At 40.4% G+C, this 23,944-nt stretch overlaps 1 protein-coding gene across 1 annotated transcript in view; it reads right to left on the bottom strand.

The window, feature by feature from the left end:
- The window catches only part of si:cabz01090165.1 (uncharacterized protein LOC100333421 homolog), a 380,989-nt gene that overhangs the window by 206,516 nt on the left and 150,529 nt on the right, over positions 1–23,944 (bottom strand). The window contains exon 5 of the mRNA XM_031741783.2: positions 19,597–19,724. The gene's annotated coding sequence lies outside the window, so the exon portion shown is untranslated. The remainder of the gene's footprint in view (positions 1–19,596; positions 19,725–23,944) is intronic.

The raw sequence follows: 23,944 nt of genomic DNA, 5'->3' as shown, positions 1-23,944 counted from the left end.
AAAAAATAAATATATAATAAATAAATAGATTTTCTTGAAGTGACATGGACTTCCTTCAATTCTCAAAAATGTGGTGAAGATTTTAAAATCTATTGAGCACAGGCTCTACAGAGGGCCCATTACACTTGCAACCACATCTTCCCTTTTAGGGTGCTCAGTGGGTGAAGGGTGAGGTGTACTGAGGTGTGCTTGCTAAATCCCTCAGTCTACTCCTTTATTGCTGGAATGATCCGTCAGCGCGACTCTGTAAATTTTCTTTATTTGAAAAACTCTGCTGCTCAAACAACAAGATTCTGTTTTGTGTTATGGCGGGGTGACTGAATCATCCCAACACTGTTTCTGTGGGCTTGTCACAGCTGGAAGCATGGAAGCATGCTCACTGTACTCTTGCTTCCTTGTGCAAGAACACGTTGAAAGAACATGTGATTTTTCTCATTTACCTGCAAATCAAATGGAATCAAACACCAACAATCTGAAATTAAACAAAAAAACAATCAATTCCAAACCCACAGTACAATAAATGACTTTGTTTTTCTTTTTTCTACTGGCAAGAACAACAATTTCAATCATATCTATCTGAATCTGCTGTTTCCACCTCTGTAAGGTTGTTCAGCGTAAACGTAAAACTTCCAGTAAAACGAAACAGAAACTAATTTTACTCAATTCAATTTAAGCAGAAAAACATACATAAAGCCGTACGTCTGTAGATGCTTCTGATTTGGTGAGTAAGCGGTTCATTATATATTTTTTTCCTTTAAGTGGATCTCTTGTCGTTTCAGAATGTGTTTGGCAAAATGAGTCGATTCAGCTGTGAGTATGTGCCTTAAATGCATTTCAGACTTCACACGTTTGCAGAGCAAACAAAGGTTATGACTGTTTGCTGTGAGACTGAAATATTCCTGCTAAAACAGTTGCGTTGAAACATACATATACAGAACATATATACGTATATGTTCTGTTATCTTTCTTATTCTAAGCACTCAGTCACAGCATTGCCTCGACATCTGAGTTCATAGCTCAGTTCTTTCTTCTGTTTTTCAGGACAACACATAAAGAATATTATTATTATTAACAATATATTTCTCTGATAACACACACCTATAGCTTAATTAATACCTCCTATTTGGCATTTTGCTCAACCAAACACACAAAAAGCATTCATGAAGACTCACGTTGAACGTAACAGACGGGCGCTCTCCTGGATGCTTAGCATGTATCCTGCTTTTGTTTCCAAACACTTTCAAGATTATAACCAAGCTACTGAAGAGATGCCAAATCAGAACACACAAAATATAAACGGAGATGGATGTGAACACAAACACGCACCCAAATTTCCAGTTGTCCAGCTGCTCCCTAATTAGGATGATTTAGTTAGTGTCATATGGTCTCCACACAGCTGCTGGCTCCAACACTACACCCAGACGAGTGTTTATTGTTTTTGAAAATCTTCTGACGTACCACCAACAGGAGCCGGTGAGTGGACCAATGAATGCTTTTGTTTTGTGTTCTTATGATGAAACTATTTTAAAAAAAGGTCACACGTATCACTGAGAACATGTTAGAGGCCTCGATCATTTTTATTTTGCAATAGAAAACAGAGAAATTTTCATAAGATAGATTTTTTTGTATAGCACAGAAATAACAGAGGGGGAAATAAAAACAGGCAGGCAGGTAATGAATGTGAATAACAGGGTGCCAGTGAAGTCCAGCAAGGATGGATGTGGTCTGCTCTCTGAACCTGGTGAAAGTCTGGCGGCGGAGCTTCAGAGACGGACTTTAGTCCAAAAGCATGGATGACCTTTTCCACGACCACTTTAGATAAAAACAATACAATAACATAATAACTTTTCTTATATTTATTATTTGCATAAAGCACGAGTGTATGACTTTAGTCATTTGTACGTCAAAATGAAACATTTCAGATGAAAGTCACACTGAGTCTGCAGAATTCCTCATTTTGGAGGATTTCAAAGTTCATCTTTTTCCAGGTTGCTGGTCAGGTTTGGGGGCAAAATAAGAAGACCTCAGGTGTGAAAGTAGATACCTGCATACCCCAAAAGCCCTGGATACAAACACTGTATTTAAGGACTTTCTGAAATCATAAAATTATAGAATAAACTGAGACTGAAAACTGGCCCTTGAGGGAAAACATAAAACTGGGAAGCTGAGTCAGTGTACAGACAGGGCCATAAGTTTATGTAACTAAATTTGTATCTATCTAAATAAATGATTATTTTTTGATATTGGTGAAAATGTATATAAAAAATGTCGTACAAATCACTGTTTGCAATTTTAATTTGTTTTCTTGCAGCTCAGACACCCTCGCCATTTGTTCTGGGAGCAGTTCATTAGTTCAGGATGTCTTCCATTTATTTATTTATTTCTAAAATTTCAAACCAACTGTGGGAGCTACCGAGTTACAGCGACGACCCGCAGAGTCACGCGACTGCTTTAAGTCATTCTGGCTGATTGCACATCCACTCAGGCTGATAGTGGGCGGAGTTAAGTTGGAAATTCAGTGTCATTGTTCTCCCTCAAACGACTCATTCTTCTGTGTGATTTTTATTAAAACAACATCATTAACTCATTTTAGAAAGCTGCACGCATTCAACAAATTGGATTACAATCAGGAATCTGACACCAGGACCCAGAAGGCCTACGGTCTAAGATCAGCTTTAGCCTACAGTGATTTTGGAAGCATGATGAAACCTGAAACTATTAAGAAATGCCTTCATAACCAAAGACTCATTGTGGATAGTATCCTGCCCAGAGGATTTGTTCTGTGGCTAATTTGGTGCCCACAACATGAAAGCATCACAGAAAGCTCAGCTTCCTTTTTGCTTATCCTTCTGCCTTTAGTTTCATTCCTCTTTTCTTACACAAGCCTATTAATCAACACTTTGTTGGACCAAACATGCAACTTCATTTTTACACGCTTGTTATTTTGCAAAGACGCATATGTGACAGAAGACATCTGTTGTTTGTGGGAAAAAATGCAGAATTTTTCCACTTCATTGGACTAAAGCCTCCCTCCAGAAACCCGCAGGCCACGCTGAGGGCGAAGCAGTGCCTCGCAGGATGTTCAACACGAGCAGTTAAAGGACGCGACAAAAATAACGTGACCACAGCAAAACACGGCAAATCGTTTGCTGCCAGAGAAAAGCGTGACCTCTTTCTCAGAGCGGACTAAATGCTCGTGATGCTCACTTTCTTTCCCACCAAAGTCAATATGCAGCACAGCACATTGGAGGCAAAAATAATCTGTTCATTATAATTTATGGCTGTTACTTTGCAGCGTTCATTTCCAAAGCTATTTAGGTCTGTTGCTGTTAATTGATAATTCTGCAGCCAATTTGGAGTTGCTGACTTTGGTAGTTAATTTTAAAAGTAATTTCAAAGTGTTGCTTTTAGCTGTTCATCTTGGAAGCAATTTGGGGCCAGAGATGGTGGAGAGTCTATTTAGTGACGCTGCTGATTAATTGAGTAGAACAGAGGACGCAGAAGTGAGACTGTATCGCCGACATTTTTCACCAGATGTAAAAAAACCCAGCATGTTAACAGAAAAGTCGGGCAGTGACCTCATGAGCCTCGATTTGTAACTCGCCGTGTTTATCAAATCGATCTGTACAACCTTTAATGACACATTTAGTCTAAAAACGCCTACAATTAAGTAGCACAGCATGTCCAATTTCTTAATATTTATCTATGCCAGGCCACTCGGGCTCATGATGGGAAAAATAGTTTTAAAATATTCTAAGCTCCATATTTTTACACCTGCACTCTTAAAATGAATCTTAATCCTGTTCTTTTACGTACTCTCACATAATTATATGATACTTATGAATACTATATAAACAGCAAATATAAATAAAGATCATCGCGATTTGATTTGACCTTAAACAACTGGACACGAGCTCTTTAAAAGTGTTGATGTAGATATTTAAACAGAATGAACGGATATGGATTCTTTCTGCACATGTAATTCAAAATGACTCATAATATGAGTTACGTTACAATATTTTAGGTAATGTGCAGTTGTCGAGTACAGTACTTAGCAGGAGTGTTATTTATGGGTTGTGAGTGTTTATCGTTGCCGTGCCAGCAGCTCAGAGAGCTGTAGTTGTGTACAGGACATTGTGCTCTCATTACAGTGCATCCAAGACAGGAAACAGATTTTGTTTTTCCTCCCACCCACAGTCTCTTGTTCATCCCAAACTCAGCTCAATTATTCTGTGGGCCAAACTGTAAAAGGAAAAAACTGTTTGAGACAAACAATCACACACCAAACGAACAGGGCTCATGTTACCGGTGGTTTATTTGCCTGTAATATCACTATTAGGTCCTTTCTCAGGGTGGGACACGTCAAGCAGCAAGAGAACAGTCAGCACATGTACTGCAAGCAGGAATTGTCGGCGTGACGGATTTGAGAGACTTTGACAAAAACTAAACTGTGATGGTCAGACGAGGGCATCAGAGCATTTCCAGAACGGATAGAAAAGAAACACTCAGAGAGAAATTTGGAAGCAACAGAATGTCTCGTACTTCTTTTTTTCAGAGACTCGCCACAAAGACCTGATGAGGAGGGAGAGAGAGGTGTGGCAAGATTTTTCAGCATCACTGAAGACTCGCTAACTTGTCAACAATGAGGAATGGTAAATCGTGAGCATCGCTGCAGTGAGGAAGCCAGATTAAAGGCACACAAACCCGGCTGATATTTCCACATTCACTGGTGATCATCGTGTGGTAGAGTGGGATCTGGCACATGGAGAGCACTACGATCAGATGCAGGGGTGCAGCAGTGCAACAGTAGAGCTTGTCATGGTCCTGGGTCATGTTGACCCAGCGTTCTTTGTTTTCGTGTTTTTGTATTGTGTTCTTTATTTATGCCATGGTTCCTAGGTTGTTCTGTTAACATTTTGCTTATTAGATTTCCCCCTTTTGACTTTACCCCTGTGTGTCCCCTCTGTGTATCTGTGAGTCCTCGTTTCTCCTCCTTGTGTTTTATTTCATGTTTTCCTCAGCCCGCTATGTCTGTGTTCTCTCTCCCCCTCTGGTCTGCATCTCTGTGTACTTCCTGTTTTACTTTGATAGTCTCCCGTCAGTGTGCGTCAGTGTTGTGTTTGCTCCTGCCGTGTCTCGTTATGGTTATCAGTGTCACCTGTGTTCCCCGTGTGCTCCCACTTCCCTCGTTAACCCTCTGTGTATTTATGTGCACGTCTCCCTCAGTTCAGTGTCTCTTTGCTGAACCTGTGTGGCTTTCTCTGTGTTCTCTCGGTCCTCAGTTTAGCATTCCCAGTTTAGTTCTGTTTCTTTGTGAAGCCTGCAATAAAGCAGAGATTTTGAGTTCAGCTTTTGTCTCTGTGAGTTTTGCATTTGGGTCCTCATCTGCCTGCACACAGCTAGTTCATGACAAAGATCTCGTTACAGTACAGGCTGTGATCAGCTGAGCTGTGCTGCTTTTTTGCAGATATAAATGAATAAACCTTCAGTTACCCATGAACACCACAGCCTGCTCTGCATGAGTCCATCGCAGTGCACTAGTGTAAACTTCACCACAGTACTCTAAACTGCATAGTACACAAAATTTGTGTATTACAAGAAGTTTAAAAATATATAATTTAAGCAAGACGTCATGTATAGATCCAATATCTGATTAAAAATGTGTTATGTAATAACAAAACCATTTTTTAATTATGATTTTTTCTTCTTCTTCTTCCCAGGAAATACAGCAACTGTACCTTAGCTCCAATCCAAACCGCACAGAACACTTTGTATATTTCCCTTTTGAAAAGGTATATTTGAAATTATCTGCCAATTAAAATAAAGTTACTCCTGCTCAGTAGAGCTAGGCAGATGCTGGAGTAGAACTACTAACCTGGAAACTGTGACAGGGATCCTGATCATTCTGTTTGTGTGTCATTCAAAATTCCTGGATTACACAAAGGAAAAAGTGGACCATGGTTTGACTGCCAGACCATGTCGAATATGAACCTTTAATTGCACTGCAGCTTCATTAATACTTTAAAGGTTATGGCTCCACAGCTCCCATATAGAGCTCTATAATCACACAGCCTGCATCCAGCTTTTAAATAATTAAACAAGGTACAGTATGTTTGACAGCTTCATTACAGCTGGTCGCTGGGTTCGATTATATTAAGGTCGCTGGAGGCGACGCAGGTGCAAACCTTCATCTTTCAGCGATCAGGGAGTTTTCTGAAGGCTCCACGTTGCTGCATGAACGCTGCAGAGACGAGGCGCTGAGTCGGTGCCGTCTGACGATGAGCGCGTGCTGGTGACACAATTTAACGGCATCAGATAAGAGCTTTATTTATCATCTTCATTGCAGCCATCCATGCTAAAACATTCTGGGAGGAACCCGAATCTGTTGTTGTGTGAAGTTAATTTTATTAGTGCAAGAAGAAAGGTGGGAGTTTCATAGAGGGAGGGAAGAAAATCACAGTTTGAGGTGGAAATTTCTAAGTAAAAATATAGTTTCATAACCACAACCTGTGATGTAGGTTCTGCTAAAAAAGTGTGGTGTAATTGGGCAAAGTACAGTGGAATAAAGTAAGTACTGAAGCAAGAATCTGGTGTCACTTTTTAATAATATAGACACATTTCTTCCACATGCAGAACCATCAGTAATGCTTGAAGAGCTGGAAGACAGTGTATGCTAAGTAAATAAATCAGGACAGGCACACTGAGAGGTCAAGCCTCGGACAGAAGCTTCTTTACTTCTTTATATTTGCCTCCAGTGAAGACGGAGTTTGTCCTTGGATTTCTTTGTGTTTAACATGTGGGAGCCTCCCCAACACTGCGTATAACTCATCCAGACAGATTTATGACTTTGAGTGAGCCTGAGGCCGCCCAGCACAGAGCGCTGATCTGCTCTCCAACAAAAGCAAACATCAATAATTTAGATGACACGTAAAATATAAATATATTAACCCATCGGCACAAAGACAAAAAACCCTGAAAATTACAAATTGACTTATACACATGAAATCTATTTTTCTGAAACAGGTGCTTATTCAGGCCTAAAATAGCCCCAGCAATGAATTAATTATACAAGTAATCCATCAAGAATAAATTAAAACATTTTCAGGTTCAAGCTTCTGAAATGTCAGAACTGGGAGAGTTTTGGACTTTAATGCCACTCAAAAGTGAAAATGTTTGTGAGGCGGGCTGTCATTGAGACAGAGACATTCAAAGGCATCACTGCCTGTCACTGAAACTGACACTTTTACCTATAAATAACAGCAGGGTTGCACAGCGGTTATTGCCTCACAGCAAAAAGGTCCTGGGTTCAAATCCACCTTCTGTCCAGGGCCTTTCTGTGCAAGTGTCTTCCTCCCACAGGCCACAGGCATGTGATTTGGTGTTTGCCTGGCTTCCCATGTATGATTTTATTAATTACTTTTAAGTCCCTGCACAGTATAGCTCCACTTTAAGTCTCAGAGTGGTTATTCCTTATTCTGAACCCAGATCCCTCATGTCAGAGAATCAACTATAGCTCCAGATGTCACAGTTTAAACTTCAATTGTGTGGAACGAGGTTTCCTCACCCTCATGTCTGCGTATCTTATGTTCATGGGATCATTTTTATGTGGTGTATACAAATGTCAGGTGACTTCCAGTGCAAGAAATTTCCCAAAGGGGACCGAGCGATGTATCTATTATGTGAATCTATCTATAGCTTTTTATAATATTGCCCTAATGCAGTGTTTCCCAACCTTCTGGAGCCACGGCACATATTTTACATTAGAAAAATCACACGGCACACCACCAAACAAAAATGGCAAAAAAAGCATATTGATCATTTTTCCCTGCGCACCAGGTATAGTGGAATTGGCTCGGTTTGTCCCCAGTATACCTTTGTAGCTTTCTTCCGACCACTACTCCTGCTAGGGCCTTCATCTGGGTCTGAACCTTCTCCAGGACCAGGTCAGACTTACTATTTTATCTTTGAAAATATAAAATATCAATCTATTGCTATCATGTGCTGTGTCGTCTCACAGCATGACTATTATGTAATTTCTTCTTCGTCTTCTTCTGTTTTACTGGCAGTTGGCAACCCATTTAATTAGAGCAGGTAGATGTACTGCCCTCTAATGGAAGAGCATGTAATTGTTCTGCCCGATACTCACGACAATCAGGTGGAACCAGGTAATCTTCCACGACACACCTGATCATTTCTCGTGGTACAATGGTTGGGAAACACTGACCTAATGTTTTACTATTGTGTTCTTTATTATTGTCTTTTGTTTTCATTTATCCGTTTTTCTCTCATTGTTTGGAATATTATAAGACTGAGATTTTTTGTTTTTTATTTTTGTATTATTATCATTATTATTATTATTATTATTATTATTATTATTACCTAACAGTGAACTTAAGTGAAAATGGAGGCAGAGAAAAATAAATGACAGCAGGAATAGACGAACAAGTGGAAAGCAAAAGAAGACGAGGTGTTTGAGAGGTAAACAGATGAAGAGAAAAAGATGCAAATAGGAGAGATTGTTCTTCCAGCACAGATGCTATCGATCGCTTTCCTGGCACAGACGCTTTCTCTGCTATATTAGTAGAGAAAACATCGCCGGGTGTGACCTATTTCCTGCTGCTGCATTCATACCCACACGCACACAGATCATATACACAGATCAACCATGAAAACACACAACAAGACATACAATTACCGCACATACATGCAGCACAATCACATGCAGCGGAAGTACAAACAAAGAAGCTGCAAACGAGCAGCAAATTACTAACACAGACTGAAACACACTGCAGTATACTCCTACAACAAAGCATTGAACCTCATTAAAACAGGATGTATTTTTCCTATACTGCACAACAGTTCTGTCATGTACCTTTGATTCTGATTGGCCCTGATTAGCCGTTAATGGCAAATGTTCAACATTAGACTAACATAATGAGGTTACTGAACAATAGATTTAACGTACTGATGTATCGTTTATGATAAACCCACAGACAGTTATTACCTGGCTGTGAAGGTCTCACCGCCTGGTGCCCATTTTGGGAGCAGAGGCACCCAAATGTTTTGAAGTTCTTTTAACTGTGCATTTAGTTTGAATTCAGTTTTATTTATATACAACAGCCATCTACCACGACCGGCTGGGGGTGATGGAGGGGAGACAGGAGAAAAGAGAAGCTGCGATACATCTAATGATTAAATGCAAGGTGGTGTATAAACACATCCACAGTGCACAGAGGTGAGTGGTGAAGAATCCCCCGGCAGCCTACGCCTATTGCAGCATAACTAAGGGAGGATTCAGGGTCACCTGGTCCAGCCCTAACTATATGCTTTAGCAAAGAGGAAAGTTTGAAGCCTAATCTGAAAAGTAGAGATAGTGTCTGTCTCCTGAACCCAAACTGGGAGCAGGAGGCTTTTAAATCAACTTGCTCCTCCCGATATTATTTTATCAGAAGACATTATATAAGCCTTTGTTATTTCACTTAGGTCATCCACTGGTTTTCTGGTAAATGTAGCTTTTATGTCTCATAAAAAAATTCATGGAAGCATTTTAATTTTTTAATGTTGTGTTTGCTGTTTGTCTACTATTTATGCTAACGCTGCAGCTTTACCCCCCAAATGTGGAGTTTGCATGTTCTCCATGTTCTCGCCTGCGAAGGCTTCATCCCACAGTCCAAGTCTCAGTGTGTTAGCCCTGTCATAGACTGGTGACCTGGCGACCTGTCCAAGGTGTACCCTGTACCTTGCATCACGACCTTGACGAGGACCTTGACGACCTTGGTCAGACTGAGTTGCACCACCTACTCTGCACGAGGCAGCCTTAACCTAAGTATACTCATCACATCCACTTTTCCAAAGAACAGTATTTCACTGAACCTCATCCAGCTGCTTTTCTTTTGTGTTCATGAAAGGGAGGAAGAGTGCAGGGTCTTATTAAATCTGTGCCCCACCACTGGAGGAAATCCAGACACTTTGAAATGAGGAGATTAGTGTGGATGTTTAAATGGCTGCTATATAACCAGTCGTGATAAACACTTTGGCTGCTGGAATAATTGAGACAGGGTGGTTTTGCCGTCAAATTAAAAATATTTTTATCAGTACTGGCATCAGATGAAACATTAAGGACGAAGACATCAATCGCTTCCACAGCGTTTGCAGTTTGTACCTGTGTTAGAGTCACAGAAAGTGCAAACCTGCTTGAGGGAATCATCAAACAGATTTGGCATACATTGCATCAGGTTTTATATCAATAACAAAGTAAAAGAAATGTATTATTTGAGCATACAAAGCATCTACCTTCTTTCTCTCCCTTAATGCATCTCTATTTCCTCCGTGAACTGTCTGACTATTTCTCTTTTGTAGCTCAGCACGTCACCTCTGCTTTTTTATGGTTCAGAAAATCCATTTATATACAAAAGCAGCAAGTAAGTGATCTGAGGATGAAGCCCACTGTGTTTATTCCACAGTGACTGAGTGCGCTCAGGAAAGTAAGAGCGGAGGGTCTTGTGGGGAATGCTATTACGATCTCTGAATAGTGGCAGGACCACTCGCTTTTATAATAAAGAAAGAAAAAAGGGAGAAAGGAGAGGGGTTAAAAGGACAAGAAGAGCTCAAAGGATGTTTGAAGTGAAGAGACACATGCTCTGAACTAATGAGACAGAGATCAACAGCTGGATTCGGATTTATCGTCGGTTTGTCTTCAGGGCAACGCAACTACAAACGCAACAAAGATTAAATCTGACCCTTTGTGGTTTAAACTGTGAGTCATTTGCATGGCAGAAAGAGGAATATGAATCATCTGCAGGAGCCACGACTCTGACCTTTGCACTTTATACTGCTGACTCACATATGGTATAGTTAGCTTTTATTTTAACATCTGGGGAGAGCGGACTCTTTGTAAAAGCACGAGATATTTCATACAACTGTGTGCCAAAGCACACACAGACTTTCTTTACATCACATTACTATGACGTCTCAACGTCAAGTTATTGTGAGGTGTGAAAAACTTAGATGAGCTGGGATAAGATGGTCTGATTACCAACTGTGTGATAATCACACACAGTAACTGTACTGCAGTAGACTGAGGTGTGCTGCACATAGGACCAACTGCCCTCCAACAGTACTGCAGATGATTAGTGAATTAGTGTTACTGGTGTCACAACCTGGCTGAAAGTAGATGCCAAATAGGAAGGCACCAAACACAGAAGAAGCCAGGTGACCCTCAGGGCACGGGTGAGATGCAGTAACTGCCACGGGGTTATCTGGATCCATAAAAATGCACAAAATGTCTACTGTAGAATAGTTTGTCCTGAGCAAAGTACCAGCACGAAGGTAAGAAATGTAATTCTTAACATTGTAGCAATATTGAATACATAAATAAATAAATTAAAATCAGTTGTGGCCAAAGGTTTTGGGAATGTCACAAAGTTTGTTTTTATAGTGTTTAGATTTTTTAAAATTCCAAAGAACTATTAGATTAAATAAAATCTATATTGTGTTTTGTTTAATTAAAATAGTCATATACTTTCCAGCAGATGTGAACTGTGTTTAGAAATAATAATTACTAGAAATCAACATAGCCCCATGCTTTACAACAATGGGGAGGAAAAGACATGTGGTATCACAAATGAGTGCAAAACAATAATTATTATTATTATTATTACTATTAAAATACAAACTTGTTTTACACACTTTTGTATCATTTGTATATGGAATGTATGCAGATTTGGGGAATCAAATCTGCATACAGGTGGCCAAGGGCAAGAGTTCATGTATTTCAGTTTCAGACGTGAAGAACGTTTGATTGAGCAGAGTAACTGTGTTTATACTGAAAGACTGTGAAATAAAGTATCTGAAAATCTGTGAGATGAACTCTACAAACAAGAGGCAAAACACTGAAATAAAGAGCAGTGACTAAGTACAGTGGCAGGTTAATATCCACTGTTGGAGGATAGATATTCAGGCATTTCTTAGTGGCAGGCTTTTGTTTTCCAGCTTTGAGTCTGTGCTGTGATTCACTGTGTAAAGTGGAGAGTTGGAGGATCTGTGATCACTGATGAGAGAAACCAGGCCTGAGAGATGCGTGTTTATTCCTGGATGATCCTCCAGCAATAGGGAGGGGGGGTGGACTGACTCACTGGCTGACACACACACACACACACACACACACACACACACACACACACACAGCTGAAGATGGAGACATAAAAGTGATCATCAAAAAGAAAAACATTCAGTGAGTCAATCACAGGGCAGCCAAAGAAATGTGTGTGTGTGTGTGTGTGTGTGTGTGTGTGTCTGTCTGTGTGTGTGTGTGTGTGTGTGTGTGTGTGTGTTGCCTTCGGTCTTTTCATTCCATCTCTATTGATGCTCATCTCAATCGTCTCCATACAAACAGCCCTAAAACACAGAGGCACACATACAGCGTCTCATGTTGTAGTTTTACTTTACCATCTTTGTTGTATCCAACACACTGTTTTGTTTGTTTAACAATACACAAAGAACTTGCAGCTAAACCCTGCACTTACCACCAATGACGGGATCTTTGTCACGATGCTGAATGACTCAAAAAAAGCTTCTTAGCTTTCATACAAGCCTTTGGTGAACATATTGGCAGGGAAACAGTCTCATTGTTGAGACTCTTCGTATCTGCAGCACCATCAAGCCATCAGTGTGAGGGAAGAGTTTGCCCCTAGGAATTCTGGGAATACATGTAGTTGATGGGTTCTTTGCTTCCCTGCTTACATAATGACCACTCTCAACGTGTAATGAGGCAAAACTGATCTTGCTCTTATCTGTAAAATTTCTCGCCCATTGTTGTCCAGCATCATCCGAGCTGGTATGATTTTAGCTACATGTCTCTTGTTTTTATTTTGAGCACAGTTTGAGAAGCAGTGAGTATTCAGATATTCATGGTGACTCTTACTGGATACATAGCCTGACCATGATCAAACCAGTATGAATCAAATGGCAGTATCACCATAACACTATATACTGTACATAGTTATGACTCTCTTTGTTCAAGGATAGCTGCTGAGTGGAAACAGTTTCTTCTCACAAGTTCTAAAACAATGGCATTGATTCACATCTGAATAACAAATCCATAAAGTGTTCGTGTATCCACACAGATAAACACCATAAATAATTGATCTGAGTGCAAAAGGAGACTGCTCTGCGGACATTTGAGCCTTTATTGTATGTTGTTCTGTGTGTTCATCGTCGGGTCTGTGAACGAGTGTGTAAGTAAACTAATTTTAGCACGAGGGTCTGCTAAGCTAAAGCTACGCAACACTGAAAAGCAAAACCGGTTCTGCGTGGTGTAAAGCACTCGTATCTCTGCGAGCAGTAATTGCCTCATAATTATTATTCATCACAGACTCTTTGATCGTGGAACTCTCCAGTGATACTAACGTTATCGTCGCATGGGCAGAGAGATGGGAAGCTATCAGTGCATAACTTGAAAGACAATGCAAATTTAAAGAAGAGATATTTTAACGGGGACACAAAAAGTAGGGGGAAAGACTGAAAAAGAAGCAAGATACAGCAAAGAAAGTATGAAGCAGAGATAGAGAGAGACCAGCGAGGATGACGCAGTGGCTGACTAACACTGAGGAACGACTGAAAGCGGGAGCATACTCATGGCAACAGAAGACGAGATGAGAAGGAAACAAGCGTGAGGGTTAGTTAGAAGATGAAAGACGTGAAGCTAAAGACTGGAAGGAGGAGTATGAGAGGAAAAGAGATGGCAGATGGAAATATTTGAACTTAAACCTGCAGAGAGTGGCTCACAAACATCCCAGCATCCTCCACAAACAAATCGCTAAATATGAAATGATCTGCAAAGGCGCACATGGAGCCACACATATGTGCATCGCAAATCTCCATAGTTATCATTAGGTTCTGTTGTTATGCTAAATAAAAAGAAAAAGTTCAAGCTGCATATTTTTATCTCAATATTTTCTGCTTCATTTTTTTAGGGGTTTTGAGGGTAAATGTTGTTTTTTCCCGTCTTTTTATATATCTGGATTATCTGAGTGTGCAAGTGGAATTTAAGCTCTGTATTTTCTGCTGCCATGCTTTAATGCAGAAGTTGACTCTGCCTCTGTGAACAGCAAAAACTGGCTGGTATGTGACACTAAAATATCATTTTATACATGTAATGTATAAAATGATGATAAAATGATTTTTTTTTCCATTGGTGAGCATTTTTATCAACAGGCTGGACAACTATGTGCACATGTTCATCCACGTCCAACAAAACCTCATGAGCACAGAGAGGCGGCAAAGGTCACATGGAAAGAAATAAAGCCAGAGTGTCAGAGACAGAGGGGAGGTTAATGGTTGCCCCTTTCTTGCTCTATTAGAACACATCAGCACCTCAGATAAAGATTAGATACCCTTCGTCCACATGACAAATGGCTGTGATCGGGTGCTGATGCAGAGCTCTGAATCACCGTAAAGAGACATTTTTAGAGTTCTGTGGATGGATTTGCTCCGTGGAGAGTGAATGTAGCCCAGAGGAATACCTCGGTCTCCCAGTGCAGGAACAATATATCAGATGAGTGTTTTCAGTCCTCCATAGGGGCCTTTATGCCTCGAGCTCTCTGCCTGAATTATCAATTTAGATGTTGGTGCCAAAGAAAAGGACAGCTTTGGACCATTTTGTCACGCGGTGTGTTCTCCAGAGGAAAATAAGCTATTACTGTTTTGCTGCATATGCCCAGGTCTGTAATTTCAGGTCTTTTTTTATTTTGAAACAGAAACGGTTTTGATTTTTTTTTTCATTTCATTTTTAGACCATAACAGTTTCTCTTGGGATGAAATTATCCTCACAAATAAGGATGTTTTTATACATGCTCTAAAAATTCAAGGTTCAGTCAAGGATTCTCCAGGAAGCAAAATGAAAGAATAAAGCCAGAGGGATTAAGTTTCCCACAAACACAAAGAATCATATACAGTAGCTTTACAGTCCAGAGAGGGGAAAGTGTAATCTATTTTTTTTATCTGTATATTTTTGTTTTTTTGTTGCTACCTCAGCCTGGAGAGGAATGACACTTTGGTTAGCCAAATAAATCATAACACATTTTAAGGTGGAATTGGTCTTACAGTAAATGTCCTTATCTCTGTCCCATCACTGCTTATCTCCCAAAATTGTGTACAGATGATCAGGTTGCTCATTGCTGTCAAACACATTCAGATGTTGTATTAATTTCAAGTGGTGCTACTGTGTAACATCAGCAGAGGTTCGTTCCCACTGACACCGTGTGTGTGTGTGTGTGTGTGTGTGTGTATATGTTTAGACATCTTTGTGAGGACAGAAAATTGGCATGCTACTATACTTGTGGGGACCAACAGTCCTGTCCTCACGAGTTTGAAGGCATCATTTTGAGGTTATATATTTAGGTTTAGGCTGAGAGTTGTGGTTAGATGTTTGTGTGTGTGTGTGGACACTGGTACTGGATAAATGGCTGTATGAAATAATGTAAAAAATAGAAAAAATCCAGTGACTGACTCTGTGAGAGGATGTTGTGTTCTTTCTTCGTGTATGCTCGCTCTGTGATTGGCCGAGAATGAAGCTGTCCCCCCTCATCCTCCCTGCTCTGCACAAATCAGATGGAGATGACATTGATATATATATATATATATATATATATATATATATAGTTCTATGGGGAGCAGCGCGTCTCTCGTCATCCTGATGTGTCATCATGCTCATCAGTCCACATTCACAGTTCGTCCACCTTCCTGTTCCTGCGTATTAAACACATTATGAGGCCATGGGGGGAGCAGCCCGGTGGGATGGACTGAGAACGCTGGCACTGAGAGCATCACTTCTTTCAGGACTAAATACACTCGTCCAAAACACTACGACTGCTCAGATATGAAGCATATAAAGCTGATTATCTCATAACAACAATCTGGGCTGTATTAGATGAAACCTGAACAGTAATATCTTTGTGTACGTGAGAGAAACGGACGGACTGGTCTGGGCTAACTGAAAGGTAAGTAGCGAGTGTAACAATACAAACTACAGCCCTGTAAAGAAGTTTTTGGCCCCTAACAAGAGCTCTCAGCATGTCTCAGAGGTGAGAGAGGGGCTGCTGTAACACAAGAATGACACAAAATGTGAATGATGTACAAGGCTGTGTCGAGAACCCATGTTAACCCCTGCTCAATGCGGAAAACGCCTACAGTTTGCATGAGAGGGTCTGAACTGTTCCTTTAAGCAACGGCAGACCACCTGACCTGCTGAGTCACATGTTCTTGGCACCATGTGAGGGAGTAAGGCTGGTGGGGGGGGCATGACTCTCTGGGCAATGTTGTACTGGGAAACTCCGTGTTCAGGTATTCATGTGCCACCTGGTCTGCAACAACACATGCTTTCAGTGGTATGGTTTCCCCCAAAGACAGTGACGTCTTTCATCAGGATAACAGAGCGAAAAAATGAGACTTTAACAATCTGCTGCAGACGTCTTGTTATTAGAGTCTGCGGCTCAGTGGGTCAAAAACGGTTTGGGGACTTGGAGGGCCAACAGCATCTGAGACAGATGGTCATCATGGTTCATCAGCGCAAAGTCAGTTATTATATCATTGCATACTTAAAGGCACAATCTGAGTTTCTTTACTGATTCAACAGTGTCTTCCACCGAGAATAACCCCTGATCAAACCATGGGGACAGCAAAGTACTTTAAAAAAATGTGAATAAGTGATATTTGACGACCCCAAATGAGACAGCAGAACATTCTTAAATTGCATTTTTTTGCCGTTTTTCTTCCACAACCTTCATTAAGTAACAGAAAAAGTGTCACGTGTTCTGAATTTGTTCTTTCAGCTCATATTTCATGTTGTCCGATGCTACAGTAATACAAAACAGATCTCTTTAATGGACAGGGAAATGTATACCATTTATGTGAGTGCAGCACAGCTCTGACCCCTGCAATCCTCTTACAGCTTTTCTTCTTGGACACTTGCACTGTGTGGATGATGCAGGGATTGCGATTTGTTGCAGCTTAAACTATTGTGAGTCACTCTGGATAAGTTGGCTAAATGACTCGGTGGGAAGTTTTCACTGGGACATTTTTTCCAATATAAAATAGCTGCAGAGATTTTCAGAATAAAGGTGTAATGATAGAAGAGAAGAGGGGTAATGGAGGTGTGTGTTGGACTAATTTGACTTAATGAAGCATCATATGGGTTGCATGTGGAACAGAGTACAACATTTTACTAATCAAAATGCTGCTAAATAGAAATCCCAGCAATGTACTTTTTAGTAACAAGCTTTTAAAATGAAACATTTAATAAGAAAACAAACAAACAAATAAATGAATGCACAAATTAATGAATTCAAGAAAATAAATTGAAAATTAGAAAATCATAGGTAGAGATGAAGCCCACGATAGATTCAATAAATTATTAATAAAATAATACATAGAATTATGTCACACTGATAAACAGAGCAAAGGAAAATTGCTATTAAACATTATTTAATGGTGATTTATAATCTGCTTTGAGCACACTTTGTGTGTAGATTATTTCACTCTTGATGAGATTCTTCTTAGTGACAGGTAAACATTAACCAATCATTCCTTCAGTAAACAGAATCTGTGTCAAAATTCCCCCTTGTGTTTTGTTGTCAGTAAATTTCGCTTCATTTTTTTCATTATGTACAGAAATCCTTTCTTTTGGCTTATTTCTGCTGAGTGCCGTTCAGCAAAGCTACTGGAACGCATTTAAGTGCAACAGCGCTGCGGGGAAAGTGGCTCACGAGGCGCTGTCGATACATCCAGACAGACTCCATTTTTGTGGCAGCAGGCACTTAAATGACCTCAGTTCTTTTACTTTAATTTCTACAGCCTCTTGTCATTCCTTCAACCTAGCCAAGTCTGTCGTGCCTGCAACCAGCCGACCACGCCAGGGCAGGTGGCTGTGTTGGCCCAAAAGAACCTTTGTTATTCTGGGAATCTGTCTTCATTAAAATGCCTTATTTCAAACCTCACAAGCCTTTGAAGGACAATCCTGTTTTATTTCCCAGGTTCAGACACAAAGTAATGAAACCTATCAAGTTCTACGATTTTGATTAAGAACTCAAAAGTAGTTACATTACTTTTATTTTTTTTTTATATAAGCGGTGAAACTATTTGTAACTATGTTAAAAAACATTTTTTAGCATCACGATGCAGGTAATGTTTTATGTAATTTTTAATAATAATGTGTTTTGTAATGATGATGTGACAGAATGGAGCTCACACACTCACAGTATTACCACCTGTGCTGCACACACAGCCCAGTTAAAGACACTATAAACACATTCATGGAAGAAAACCAACAGAAAGGACTGAACCAGTTACTCTCAGGTCATATTACATTTGAAAGAAGCTGTTTTAGCTCCCTGCCCACAGTTTTCGTCTGCCAGGCTGACCCTTACAAACAAAAGTGTGTGGGAGCTTCAATTTTCCCACGCAGAGTTGGGTATCTGCTCTTTCTGACATCATAAAGAGCCAAGGCTTAAAATAAGTGTGAAACTGAGTGTTTCAAGCTGTCACACCTCAGAGTGCTCGGCTCACAGGCATTGTTTCAATAAAATTTTATCAATACAGCACATATTCACAACAACAGTCATCACAAGGCACTGTATCTTGAAATACAGATCTTACAATATATACAGAGATAACACCAACAGTAAGACAATACACTATGAACAAGCACTGCCAGGAAAGACAAACTCCCGTTTAACACAAACAGAGTTCTGGCAGAACCAGAAGACATCAGGCTGGGGTAACGAGAGGACAAGAACAAAACCCACTCCATGACAGAGAGAGAAGGCAAAGGTTGATGAGATGCAGTAGTTGCATATCAAGAGTGAAAGGATCAGTGCATCGCAGCAGCCTGAGTCTGCATATCCGAGAGACTGGGTCACCTCAGGTCTGTACATTCAGAACTCTGGACCCCAAACAGTCAAGTAAAAGGTGGAATCTAAAAACGTCATAGACAAGGCTATGAGATGTGGTGCGCTGTCTACTTGCACTTCCACCTAATCCATCTAGCTACACCAGCAACACCAACCACACCAGCTATTACAGCTGTACGCACATAATATCCTCATGGATTAATATAATATTCTGATTCTGACACTCCTGATTGACCCCAAAACAGGAAAGGACAAAAAATAAAGCCTGTTTTTGTTACCGGCCCACAGTGGTGCCATAGAGGGTCTACGGCAGGTCGGGCTGACGTCGAGCACCAGCACGAGAACCCAGCATAAGAAACATTATCAGCATCTCACACCAAGCAAGTTTCAAATACCCAATACCCTGCACCATCTGTACTCTGCCTTGTTTAAGCGTTCTGCCTTTCTCAGAAAACATTGGCACCGAATAAAAAAATGAACGGCCTCTTTAATTAAGTATGATCAATTTTCCCCATTCATGCATCGGCTCTTTTCAGCTGAATGAAATTACTGCAGACAGACCTATCAGACTTGCAACAAAACAAAGGCCCAAAATTACCAAGCTGCTTTTCACCACTTGTAATTTTTCCAGACGTACAGTCAAACCACACAGAGAATTATCACATTAAATATTCCATTATGTACGACTTACCTGAGTTTCTTGGGGAAGCAGGAAGTCCTCAGGTAGAGTCGGTCCTTTTATGATGAATTCACATTCCAGTCACATCACTGGCCTCAGGGTTACAACAGGATGACAAGCTAACAAGGACACCCTCCTACCTGCAGAGGAAGAAGGGGAGGAGGAGGAGGGGGAGGAGAGTTGAAGAGAGGGGTTGAAATGAGACAAGGAAAGAGTGCAGGGACAGAAAGAAGAAAGAGAAAAATGTCAACATGTTGCATCATTAATTTATTAGTATTCCTAAAGATTCTTTGCCTCTATTTTCTGTCCCTGCTGTCACTTCTCCTCCCTCTTTTCCTCTATCACTTCTTCCTCTCTCTTTTTTGCCCTCCCTTCGAGGCTGCTCTGCCTCCTTTCCTTTCATCCAAATTCCTCAGCAGGACATACAGAAAGGACGAAGGGAAGCTGCGTAGCGAGCGGTGGTTTTACAGAGCGACATAGACCTGAAATGAAGAATGAAAATACTGATAACTCAGAGGTTTGCGCTGAAGGCAATTAGCTATAAAAAAAATTAATTAATATTGTCAAGCAGGAAGAATATTTTGAAGGGTTACGAAGGGACATGAAGGGATATGTGAAGTCCTGAATTCTACCTGAAACAGTTGTTATTGTTACATATTTGCATTTAGGAGCCAGAAGAACTACTCAAACAGTAACCAGTGAACATTATTATTCAGAATTAATCATTTGTGTCAGTTTTCAAGAAAAAATGTCAAAGTTGTCGCAGATCTAACACCTACTTTTAAAGTTACAAGCCCATTACATGTCCGTTATCAGCTTAACTCTTTCAGTGTTTCACATGGAAAACACTCAGTTTACATAGCAAACCTCTTACTGTCACGTATATAAGTGCATGCATGTCCATTACATGACAGCATGTCAGGGTCGTGTTTTTTTGTTTTTCTGCATGAAAAAAATAAGAGTCTTTATGTGATAAATTAAGAATAATATCTGTGTCTACACTTGATCAAAGATCATTTGGTGCTTAATCCAACCTAAAATCGACACAAACCCCAGAACCCCGGGTAGAAGTCTGCCACTACTCTCATTCAAAGAGCAAACATGTATGTGTGATCTATGTAGACAGTGAATGTAAACCAGTTAATGCAGCCTGGCTGTGAAGCCTTGGACTGAAAATTCTGGATCCTGACATCGTGGTTGTAGCCGCATGTGACAAGTGAGAGGAGGTCTGACTGAAGAACTGAGTTCTGCCCTCTCATGGTAAATGGATGGACGCTTCTTAAATAGTGCTGTTTTATACAACATGTCTCATTCACCCACTCACACCACACGATACCGATTACTTCACCTGCTCTACCTGCTGAGCCACAGCCACCCCCTGAGCCCGTCCATGCTCATAAGGTAACCCGTCACAAAGGTCCTAGAGCACGCCCTGCATCTATTTAAGTGTTTACGGAGGTCACAGATTGGTAATCGTCACAAACATCTTAACAATTAGACTTTATTTTGCAACTAGAGGAGTCGCCCTCTGCTGGACAATAGAAAAAAAGCAGGTTTAAGGCACGTCCACATTACTGCATGACGATGTCTGTGTTTTATATTCTCCTTGTGGAGAGTATGACTGATGAAAATTTAATGGGCTGCAAACATTTAAAGCATTTAGTTTATAGAATAAGAGATTTATTTTGACACGTCTTTGGGTCAGAAAAATTCAAACGCAGCCTCTTAGAAATAGAGACAAGTTTGATGTCCAAGATTTCCAATTTTTCTTCTTTTTTTTTATCAGAGATTTATTTGGAAAAAATGTAATATAAAATAATCATGAAAAAACAGTGTTGTGCTATATTAGCTCTATAAATGTGTTACTTTTAGCTAAAGAAAGGCATCATGAAACATGACAGGCCCAGTGAAAAGGCACGTGGACCCTTTTGTCGTCCAAACTGACATCAATGAAGTGTGGTGGATCTCCAAGATGGATTTAATCGCACTGGTAAATCTGAATTTGATCTCTTAAAAGAGGAATGGGAGTCTGGAGCTGGATTCAGCTGTCTGCTCTGCTGAAGTACCCTCACACTTTGTGTTTGTTCTGGAGGTGAAGAAAGTGATTTCAGTCCATTACACCACAAATCCACCTCTCTGGGAAGGCAGATTTGTTTTTTTAATGTGTTTTTCAAACCCAGTGTCATTCTGATGCTTCTGAGCCGAATGTTTCCACCAGTTTCCAACAAACAAACAGTTTGGATGAATTTGTGTGCACACTCCAACACATATAATTTTTAAGGGTGATGAATGTGACCGTGAAATCTCAAAAAGGGTCTTTTCGGAGTACATGTGACACGCGGCACACTCCAGCACCATGTTTCAATACAAAATCACTGACATTTGTGAGGGACAAAAATACAGATTCAGTATTTCTGCAGCTTTAACAAAGGAAAAGATGTGTTTTCAGTAAGAGGCAAAACGCTCACTTTTCTCAGCTCCTATGTTCCTCATCACCGAGTCCACCTACACAGAAAAACCTGCGACCGGCTGTTCTCTTAAGTTTCTCCTGAGGCATGCTGGGAAATGCAAGAAAGTGCTAAGTGCAGCTGATGAGGATGAGAGGATTCAGGTATAACAAAAAAGAAAATTAGACAAATATTTCACAGAATAACCTTCAGAGCATCACGCGCTGATGATGTATAATGTTGTGCCAACAACGTGCCTGAAGGTGGAAATTTTCTCAGAGTTTGATATCAGGGTGGTGTGGGTGTAGCGTAGGTGAACAGTCCTTTTGGAGAAACAGTTACATCACATCCTGTGCATCGGCAGATATACATTTTTCTTTAGTAATACATTTTTTACCCATTTTCGAAATGTATTCACTTGAATCGCCTCCAGGCCTGCAGGCGTGTACTGTTTACTTTGGTTAATTTAGTTTGTGCTGTAGTAAAAGATAGAAGTAAGGTAATTAAACAAGGTGATAAAATGAAGCCACAACTGACGAATGCAGCAGAAACACAATTTGCGCGGCGGTGACAGATGACAGAAGAAGCCGGGCTGTAATAACGGTGGCTTCATAACAAAAAGAACAGAATTTGATAAGAAAATCCAAATGGCTTTAAAACACAGCGTGATGGACGATGGCGGGAAAAAAACAACAGTGTTCATAAAAAATAAGCAGAAAAGAACATGAATAACAGAGATGAAGAAAAGCTGTCCCAAGGGGGAGTTATTGGAAACGAGTGGGAGGAGGAAGGAGGAAGAGGCTGAGTGTTTCATCACCGGGGAAGCTTCAAGCTGTTTTGTTCAGACTCTCGAAAGCAGTGGATTTTAGCAATGACAGGAAGCTGTCTCGCCAGACGATGAAATAAACAGCAGATAACTGGAGAGAACGGGAGATCGGAAAACTTCAAATTCACTGTGCCATCTCCGAAAAGCGTAACGCTCAGTGTTTATGTCAACGGTAGCAAGACGAGGATCATTTTGCTGACATTACAGACGTCGTATTAGCCACAAGTTTCTGTGAAAAAGCCCAAAGTTCGATTAATCTGAAGCAACATGTATGTAGTCGAAGCCTAATCTGATTAGCTCTGCCACAGGCCTCTGTTCAAACTCAACGGTGAGCTGCATGGTTGCACTGGGTGATGTGTTTTATCAATACCACCAATATACATGCTTCATTTAATTCAGTCCCACATGCATCAACCTGCTATCCCAACTATGGCCTAATTCATGCTAAAAATAGCCCTTAAAGAAGGCTGTTTTTATCAAATCCTGTAATGTCAACACTTTTAGAGGAACTACTGAATTTTAGGGCTAAGATTTACTTACAACTCAATGTCAATGCCTGGCTGTACCTCACAGTAAACCATATTATTTGTCAAATAATTCCATTTAAAAATGCTCTAAAAGGCCACAAACCTGAACAAATACCCCTAGGCCTCACTTTTGGTCTTGCAGATCCAGACGTGAGGAACAGCAGACACCGAGCAGCTACTGTATAGGTCTATGTGTCAACAGTCCTGGGTTAACTTTAGAGTAGTAGCCAAAAGCCTGTGGGTATTCATTCACTTTTGGAGCCAGCTTCAAGAGTCCTGACATCCTGAGAGCTAAAAGAATGACTGTATAACTCAATAAGCATTAAAATCATAGTCTCGATTCCAAACAGCGTGTCTTCTAACGCGCATTTTCATGTAAAATTTGAGAGCAAAGCTTTAGCTTGAAATGCCGGGTTTATATGAGGTTGAAATTTTACATTTAAGTGCTGCATTCCTGGAAAGAGGGTTGGATTAGCAAACGGATTACCAGGTATGTAGACAAACAGGTTAAATCAGAAAGACCACGGGATGATCAGAAATGACAGAGAGGGAGGGAAGCA

The sequence above is a fragment of the Oreochromis aureus genome, linkage group 14, assembly GCF_013358895.1.
Source record: "Oreochromis aureus strain Israel breed Guangdong linkage group 14, ZZ_aureus, whole genome shotgun sequence".
NCBI lineage: Eukaryota > Metazoa > Chordata > Actinopteri > Cichliformes > Cichlidae > Oreochromis > Oreochromis aureus.
This window is presented reverse-complemented; position numbering and strand designations above follow the sequence as displayed.